Source organism: Balaenoptera borealis (assembly GCF_965194805.1).
Source record: "Balaenoptera borealis genome assembly, chromosome: 5".
Classification (NCBI taxonomy): domain Eukaryota; kingdom Metazoa; phylum Chordata; class Mammalia; order Artiodactyla; family Balaenopteridae; genus Balaenoptera; species Balaenoptera borealis.
Genome location: NC_138862.1, coordinates 20,045,843 through 20,051,978, shown reverse-complemented (window position 1 = coordinate 20,051,978; position 6,136 = coordinate 20,045,843). Strand labels below are relative to the sequence as shown.

Here is a 6,136-nt window from a genome sequence, read left to right as displayed (position 1 = left end):
CCCATTTAACTTTTGTTATGCAGACTGATTTACCATTTCATTGTCTTGTCCATCTTATTTTCCTGGAACAAGTTTCAAACATTTTACCACCGCATAATGAAAGGGTCCATTAAGGTGCTTTCCTGCACTTTCAAATAACAAAAGACATCCCCACCACTCAGGAAATGCCCAGGATTTTAGGAGTCCTGTGACAGGAACTGGGGACAAAGACCAAATACATAATATATTATTTATTATACTATTGATATAAAACCATCTTTCATGCAAATAAGTCACTTCATCCAAGTTCTTTTATTGTTATGAACTTCTAATTTATTTTCTGTTTCCTCCTCCTTTTTCTATATTTATCTTGTTTTGTAGGTATAATTCTTTAAACATAAACAATTAATCAAAATTAAAATTATGTATAACAGCTATATGGAAGAAACATGTAAAACTTTTAAACATAAAGTGAATCTACAAATGATTAGATTAATAGAGTTCAGTCAGATTAATGTTTATTTATTGACTACCTTGAATGATCCTAGTTCTATAAGCAAAGGAATAAAATAGCATTCAAATGACAGCTGAGCATAGAGCAAAATCAATTTAATCTGGGTATTATTTAAGTGTAGAAGCTGAGTCTTATCAATATTTTATACACAGCATATACCATAAGTCTTGGCATAGAATATATGTAATAAATACTGATTAAGAAAATAAATGTATTTAAACTTTTAAGCATAACTTTGAATACATTCATATAATGTAGAAATAGATACTTTCCATTTCCATTTCTTGGGCTCACAGGAAAGTTCCATTTGCCTGCTTTTATTGGTGTTATCTTGAGGCCATGTGGTTAAATAGGTGGTCCATAGAATATAGACAAAAGTGGTGAACATCATTTCCAGATCTGGCATCTAAAAGGTTTCCTGTGATTCTCCACTGTCTCATTTTCTTCCATCTCTATAGCTGAAGACTGAGAACTCAAAGATAGTAGAGCCATATGTGAAATAAAATTTATATTTTATGGCAAGACAAGAAAAATTTAAACAAAAAACCTTCTCTGCCCTTTTGTTACCGAGTCCAAGCTTGCTCTGCTCACCACATGACAGGCCAATAAATCAGAGACAAGGTGTTGAGGCAAGGAATAAAACTTTATTTGGAAAGCTGGCAGACCGAGAAGATGGCAGATGAAAGTCTCAAAATCACCATCTTATGGGGGTTTGGATGCCAGTTTCTTTTATAGCACAGAGAGGGGGAGGAGATGAGGAAATAAAGTAAAAAGGCCACAAGTTCTGCAAATATTCCCGGGAATGGGCAGCCTTGAGGAGGGCATGTGTTAATTTCTTCTTTCTTGCAGCCATCCATAGGTGAACAGGGTCCGGATGTTTCCCTAAACAAAGGCACTTTGGTTTAACATTCAGGCAAAGGGGCAGGGTTCCCCGAGGCAGGCCATTATGTATGGACAGTATCCTTTAGTGAACAAAAACAACAACGGGAAGCAAAGGTTAAAGTAAAAGAAACAGATCCAACATGTAGTCAGATTTGGCTCTTCCCTGTTACACTTTGGCCTTCTCTCTCCCCCCACTGTGCACTGTGAATCTGCATTATGCATTGACCAAATCTTCTCCACTGGCAGGAATACCTGCTCTACCAAAAACAGCAATATTCTCCTAGCATCAACAAGACAACTCCTTAAAAGATGACATTCCTCCTTGATCTCATAAAGGTCACATTACCCACCACAATGACGCTTAGATATGGACTATGTAAACTGTCAATAATAAGTCATTTGATGTACAGTCCTCTGTCTCAAAAAACTTATGTAACTGTGCCTTGACTTCTAATGGGTGGAACAGTTCTCAGAGCTTTCTGAGATGCTCTTCCTGGGCTATAACCTTCAAATTTGGCTCAAATAAAATTTTCCATTTCTTTCTTAGATCGACTGATTAATTTCTCATTGACACATAGGATGGGAAGTCACTGTATCCTTGAGTCACTTCTTAGAAGAAGGAAACCTAAGTGAATTGCTTGACCTCCATCAGATTGTGATAAAAACCTGAATACTTTCACTGCATTAACTATGATGGTATATCCTGCATTTATCACATCGAGGTAAGAGGATGGGAGATTACATCTACTTTGACTTTCAAGCTGAGAACCAACCAACATGGTATAGCCAATATTAGCCAAAACACATTTAGCTCAAAATTTATTTACATATTCATTTTTCTCCATCCTAGGAAGACTCTCTTGTGGCTCCACTGTAATCCTTAGTACATAGAATCAAAGCATTTAAAAGGGTTTCAGAGGTTATTTTGTTCAACCACTATCTATGCAGGAACCATGTCTGTTTCAGCAACATATCATCTTCCAAATGCAGTTATGCAGCCTAAAAAAATCATTGTGAAGGACAATTTTATATCCCTAGCAGCTACTTGTTCTATTGATAGCTGTTACAGGATAGAGATAGATAGATAGATAGATACAGATAGAAAGATAGAAAGATAGATAGATTAGAGAAAGGCTGATAAAAAATAAAAAATTCATGAACATTAACTATTTTTTTTAATATCTGGGTGTTGTGCAAGAATGAATCAAAACTTTTCTCTTTTAAATTTTGTCCACTGTTCCTTTGGAGCAAAACTGAGAATTGAGGACTATTTTCTATATAAGGATATTACAGATACTGGGTTAATGACAATCATTGTATATCCTCTTAGGTTTCTCTTCTCCAAGTTAATCAAGACTACTTTTACTCTCCATCTACCTATGGAGTTACTTTAAAAACTTACCCTGAGTAAGCTGGGACGAAGTGAGAGAGTGGCATGGACATATATACACTACCAAATGTAAAATAGATAGCTAGTGGGAAGCAGCTGCATAGCACAGGGAGATCAGCTTGGTGCTTTGTGACCACCTAGAGGAGCAGGATAGGGAAGGTGGGAGGGAGATGCAAGAGGGAGGAGATATGGGGATATATGTATACATACAGCTGATTCACTTTGTTATACAGCAGCAACTAACATAACATTGTAAGGCAATTATACTCCAATAAAGATGTTAAGAAAAAAAAAAAAAACTTACTCTGAGGTGATGTTGAAATGGCCAGGATTGTCTGATGGCCTGTCCATATGCAATAACTTCATTCTTTAGAAAGCATTTCAGCTTACATGAAAAGATGTTTTGAAAAGATGCAAAGATTAAAGTGCAAAATCTCAAGTATATTATTCATCCATTAGGTATTTTTCCAATATAAATGACCTGTTTTTTACTGTGTCATTTAATTTTGTCCATAAATATCAGCAGGAGAATATTTACTAGGAAGGAACAATTTACAGAAATAACTATCCACATAAAATGGGTTCCTTAAGAATCTTTCTGTAAGATTTCAAAGGGAAAAATAAAGACAAATAATTAACAAAGTCACTGAAAAGGGGAATTTGACAATTGGGGGAAGAAAACGTTTTTATTTATTTATTTACTTACTTATTATTTCCAATAAGAATTTATGTTTTGGCTTGAAAATGCTTTTTGAAAACATCAAGTAAATCTACATCCCTATTAAGAGAGTAAATAATAAAATTTACATGTCCATGGAAAACTTAATCATAGTTTTTCCTATAAACAATACACATAGGCAGGAATTAATAAGAAATCTTGGGGCTTCCCTGGTGGCGCAGTGGTTGAGTGAGAATCGGCCTGCTAATGCAGGGGACACGGGTTCGAGCCCTGGTCTGGGAAGATCCCACGTGCCGCGGAGCAACTAGGCCCATGAGCCACAACTGCTGAGCCTGCGCGTCTGGAGCCTGTGCTCCGCAACGGGAGAGGCCGCGATAGTGAGAGGCCCGCGCACCGCGATGAAGAGTGGCCCCCACTCGCCGCAACTAGAGAAAGCCCTCGCACAGAAACGAAGACCCAACACAGCTAAAAATAAATAAATAAATAAATAAATTTTTAAAAATAGTAAACCATCTTGATAAAAAATAAAATAAAATAAGAAATCTTGGTTTCGATCAGATAAAAACAAGTACCTATTTTGACTATGATGAACAAATATGATAGTATTTAGTTAATTTGCTAGTGATTCTTTATAACACCCAATATACTCATATACACTGATAGCACTTACCAAAATACTCTATGGGTTGTGAATGTTACTACTTACAGATATTCACAACTATCTAATATAGTATCATGACAACCAGATGTGAGAAATTTTATTCTTTAAACATAGACTATCTTCCTGTGTGTAAGAATTATTTCCTACTTATTTATTCTTGTATTTACATAGTTTATATCACAGAGTTGATTTGCAGTGTTTTTCTTATCACTAAATTAAATCTCCCCAGCTGAGAAAGAATCAGCTAGAACAGCTACAACTAATGAATGGCTAATGTTGTTTACCATGTAATTATCTTGCCTGAAATAACAGGGTTATGCGAAGCAGATGATAGGATAATTTATTGGATATTATCCCTCTGTTCAAAGGTTTCATCTTAAATCATGCAAAATACATTTTGACAGCATCTTTAAGTTTCTAATTAACTTATAAAGAACTTTTGAAATATCTTCCTTCACAAGTCATTTTTCCATATTTTCTCATAATTGCTATTAGCTTTTTTCTAGTAAAAACACAGTGGTACTACCTTTTAATTTTTATGAAAATTACTTGTTCAAGGAGACTTTGGTTACATCTATGAACGAGGCATGGCAAAACAGACTTCACATGGTTTATTCAGTCCTTGGATACTCTGATTTTATATGCAGAGACTTGACTGAGGAGTTACTCATTAACAATAATCATGAATATATGTTTATTGTTCACATTTATTGAGTGATTACTATAGGCCAGGCTCTGTTCTAAGCACTTTACATTTATTAATTAATTAGCAATCAATTATCTGGCAATGAATAGAATTTGAGGATTGATCTAATCTGGTTAAACACTGGCATTAAGAAAACCAGAAGAGACTGATAATCCACCAGTAACTTTTGATACTTGAGAAAAAATTTTACCACTTTAAAGAAAGATTGAGCTACTTATGTCACCAATCCTGGTATTCAGTGGAGGTGAAGGGGTAACATTTTGTTTCCTCCACTTCCGAGAATTTCTTTTTTCCATATTAATGTTTCAGTATTATTTTAGATCAGAAAATAACATTGCGGGATCCTCAATGATTTTAATTGAATTGTGCCAAATATGATTTCTCCTTTTTCTGTAGATTTTATTCATTTTCTGTTTATACAAAGTAATACACATTCAAAACAGGCTTAGGGCACAAGGATTTGTCCTGAATGATATGGTGCACATTTGCTTACCCAGCAAACTCTCTTGTCCCTTTTGCTTCCAGCAGTTAAGATTTTGTTAATGCCTTAAGCCAATTCAATTTTTCATCACTGTTCTTAATGCAGGCAGAGGACAATAGAAGAAAGAAGAGGGGGCCCATCAGCAAGCCATGTACATTAAAAGGAAATATTTGTTTGTCTATCTTATATGAATAATAGCTCATAGCTCTGATGAGAACTACTTAAAGGCAAGCTGAATTGTCAGATTTGTTTGAACCTCCAAGGGAACAGAATATTTTCTTTTATATTTGAAATCAGTAATGACTCACTAAACACAGTTTTGAAAATCCAGCTAGAGGTTTTCTTTATATATTCTAAAATTATGACAATGCTTTTTTCCTGTACTAGAAAAGACATAATATGTATCATTGTTAAAACCTAAAATATTGATCCAAAATATTGAGCCTAGAATTCCAAGTAATTAAAAGATCCGCTATATATGTTTAATAAACTTTACAAGGATCATTCATTATTTTTAAATGACTTTGGTCCATTTATTTCCACAAGCTTTCATGGTCATAATCTCTTCCTCCTTTCAAAAGTCTGCTAACACTTCAATTTTCCTTCACGTTTGTTAGGCATTCTACTCAAGAAGAAACATGCTTTGGGAAATGATGTGGGATAGGATTCCCCTGCTGCTTTCAATCCAGAAGATGCTATGGGGTGGAACCTGCCTGGGGGTCCCTGCTGATCCTTAATGTCCCATCAGCATTGCCAAAGAGTCACCCTAACCAGCAGTTTTATCTATTTCTTTCTCCATGTAGAAAATACAATTATTGTCTCTGGGTGAGATTTTCATAGATTG

General features: G+C 35.0%; 1 long non-coding RNA gene across 1 annotated transcript; it reads left to right on the top strand.

The window, feature by feature from the left end:
• The first annotated feature begins 2,545 nt into the window (after positions 1-2,545).
• On the top strand, positions 2,546-5,769 carry LOC309628739. Its single transcript, XR_014244687.1, has 2 exons — positions 2,546-3,656; positions 4,003-5,769. It is a non-coding gene; the product is annotated as an uncharacterized lncRNA (long non-coding RNA).
• The last annotated feature ends 367 nt before the right edge of the window (positions 5,770-6,136 follow it).